The sequence below is a fragment of the Lipotes vexillifer genome, unplaced genomic scaffold (genome assembly GCF_000442215.2).
Source record: "Lipotes vexillifer unplaced genomic scaffold, Lipotes_vexillifer_v1.1 scaffold190, whole genome shotgun sequence".
Lineage (NCBI taxonomy): Eukaryota > Metazoa > Chordata > Mammalia > Artiodactyla > Lipotidae > Lipotes > Lipotes vexillifer.
The window spans coordinates 4,465,311-4,469,043 of NW_006794958.1; positions in this window are offsets into that span (position 1 = coordinate 4,465,311).

Consider the following 3,733-nt stretch of genomic DNA (forward strand, 5'->3'; position numbering starts at 1 on the left):
AATCATTTTAAAATGGGTACCTTGATCCAAGGAAACGGAGATGACTGCTACAAACTGATAGAATACATGTTTTTCCAATTTTTTCATTGTGACCTTTACTATAGGTTTGGCAGTAAGCTATATAAATCTTAAATTAGAATACATCTAGACTTCTGAAACGATCCATTAAAATTTTCCATGGATAAATGGGTCCATTTGCCAACTATGACCAAGATACTGTCCTCCAAAGCAGTCATCCTGTGGCAAGCTTTAAATAAGTCTGATACACTAGCATTCTGAAAAGTCTTTTGCAGCCATTGTTGCCTAAACTAGTGCATATTATTACATAAATATTAATTAATAAATGATTATGTTGGTGATCACTTCATATAATTTGTTTTTGTTTTGATATTCTGATTGGAAATTCTATTAGCCAAAGTTGGATTTACCTACTCTTCAGTAGAAAAAAAGAATGAAAGGAGAAAAGAAAAAAGGAAATAAATGGGAAATTACAAATTTTAAAAGGAAAGAGAAAATCATATAAAATACATAGTACAATGACTAAGAAAGAGAAGTTGATAAAGATAAATATGTAACAAAAGAAAGAAAAATCTAACCATTTATTATGAATACATTCACTGAATCAACAATTCCTGCTTTTCATCACTTTCTTTTCATTCAGTCTAGATTGGGAGTTAGGGACAGTGGTAGCATCTTGCCATTGTAGAATATTTAACAGCCTGGGCCTACAGAAACTTCCAGTAGTTGCCTAACACAAAAGATTTGCTCTGATGACTTCAACATATACCTTTACTTATTTCAAAGCAGAAAGGCAGATTACTTACTGAGGGCTTCCTGTTATTTAAGATAAAGACAATCACTATAAAAGCAATCTAAACTATTATCTACATCCAGATATATTTTAATTTATTTTATTTTATTTTTTCCTGTACTTCTCTTCCCATTTATTATGGGTTTAGTAATAACAAAAATGATTTTAAAATGCAATAAATACACATTAAGTCTAAAACTCAATGAGACACTCCTCTTGGTTTCACTGTATTTGTTCTTTTTGGATACAGAGAACTCTGAGGATTGTCGTGGTTCTCTCCTGATTCTGGCTGCTAATTTATTTATTGGCTTCTCTTCCTTATCCTTGAATCCTTTAAGTTTCCCAGAGCAATCTCATACATGATATATATTTGATCCCACTAAATAACTTTCAAATAAATTAGTCAGTTAAAAGTGATCTACAAACTTACAAGTTTCTTATGGTTTTGAAATGACAGGAACATTCAATTTGGTGAAATGTCATTTATAGAAAGAGTACATATTGATAAAAGTATGAAGATTAATTAAATAATGATGATAGATTTTTTCATTGAAAATCATAATATATTAATAAATGTTTACATGTATTTTAAATCAAGATTCCATTAACCAACACATGTTGTGGTAGAGAGCTTTCTGTTAACATGTTTGAAAAGCAACATATGAGACCTTGGGCAATTCTATTCCAATATATGCATTCTCCTAACATCAGTCTTCTCATTTTCTATACTATACTTTGAAAGATACTACAATTATGGCTTCTTTAAATAAAGATGGAAACCAGGAGTTGAGCAGCTCATGTACTTCACCTTAACAGCTGAACTTTGACAATCAAATAGCAATCAAAACTCTTGTGACCTTGCAATGATTGTAATGCCAATCAGTAGAGGATGAATTGTGGCTTTAATAGAAACAAAGAGAACCTATTTTTTTAAAGTATGAACTTTAAAAGAATTCATGATTATAGAGATACTAGTAAAATTGGATTATTTTCTTAATACTGAGAATTGCAACTTTAAATTTTTTAAGAATTTAATTTGGAAGGCAAAGAATACCAGGTTCAATTAGTACTTTATAAGATTTTGTAAAGATTGATATTTTGCATTCTAATATTAAAATCAACTACATACTTAATGGATTACTTGTCTCTATTTCTACACTGGGTTTATGCAACTTTGAAAGATAAAAAAATCAGGTAATTTAGAGTAAAATATTTGGTTAACTAAAATTTACTGGCTTGTCTAAAATTTTACAAAAATATGCCTGGTCAATGGGAAAGATGTTAATTCAGGCTCTGAATAAACATTATACTATTTTTTCTAAAATAATTTCAATTAGCAATAAAAACTTACTATAAGTTAAAAGGAAGACACATTAATATTTTGAACAAATTTTCTTTAACTTATGAAAAGTAGGTGTCTGTTTCAAATATTTAGTGATCATAAAAATAATAAATTCATAACACATAAAATATTAAAACTAAATATCACCTAGAAGAAACAAAGCTTGCCCATAATTCTCAAATAGAAGATAATGAATATTTGCTGTATTTCTCATCACTCATTTTTCTGTATGCTTTTTCTTTTCCCTTTTTTTTAACATAATAAGTTTGCATTGTTTTAAATACTAATTTTTTCACCAGTATACCCTGAACCCTTTTCAATAGCAGTAAAAGATCTTCTAAAACATAATTATTAATATCTGAATGCTATTTTGGCATATAAATATACCATAATGTACTTAAACCAATACATATTTTTAAATAATATTAAAACATGTACACACTGCTATATTTAAAATGGATAACCAACAAGAACCTACTGTATAGCAGAGGGAACTCTGCTCAGTATTATGTAACAACCTAAAGGGGAAAAGAATTTGAAAAAGAATAGATACATGTATATGTCTAACTGAATCACTTTGCTGTATACCTGAAACCAACACAACATTTTTAATCAACTATACTTGAATATAAAACAAAAAGTTAAATAAAAAAGCATATAGTTTTTTTTCCCCCTAAACATGCATGATCTTTTTTCCAGTACTCTGGTAGTTTCTGATTAGCTGCAATAATTTCCCCTCATGGTGTTTGTGGTCACCAGATTACAGATGACTAGATCATCATACTTAAAAGAATGAAGCTATATGTTTACTTATATAAATTAGGTAAGGGAAAAAATTAGTTAAAGTAAGATAGAACTGTATTTTTAAATTAGATAGAACTTCATCCTTTGAAAACTAAAGTTGGTTTTGCTCTTTAAAATCATGTTTTATCTATTCAGTAGATAAGCCTCAACACAAGAACTGTAATGTGGTTCTCTAGAAAGGTTATTTCTGAAATACTAAAGAAGGACACCTAGCTCATCATCCCTGCATATGGGGACCAGGATTAATTATTAACTACCATAAATGCCAAGGGAAGAGATGAATATTTTGTAAAGGTGACACACAAAATCAAAATATCCTTTAGTCAAGGGATTCAAGGGATATTTGAAAAGGATGTTCAGACATCTGAGAGTCCTACTCAGCATTTCAGCTTTAGCAAATACTCTATCAGGCTATTGCATTATGATTCTTTGAGATTTAGTGAAGTAGTTAACATCAAGAAGACAGATTTCACAAAATTATATGATATCCCATCATTTTGAAATCGTCCAAACAATTCAGCAACAGAGAATTAGGATCTATAAGAGGTTTTGTCTGATATCATTTAGTATAATGGCCATTCCTGCATAAATAGACCTTGTGATTCAGGATAGTGAAACTATGTAGTTTTTTAAAAAATGTATAAATATACTTTAATTATTCTTTATTCATTTTCTTGCTTTTAATACTGATGGTTAAATTTAGGAGTCTTAACCAAACATTGACTTAAATTAGTTTTCTTCTTTGTATTATTAAGGCTAGGCTGCACTGACAGAGA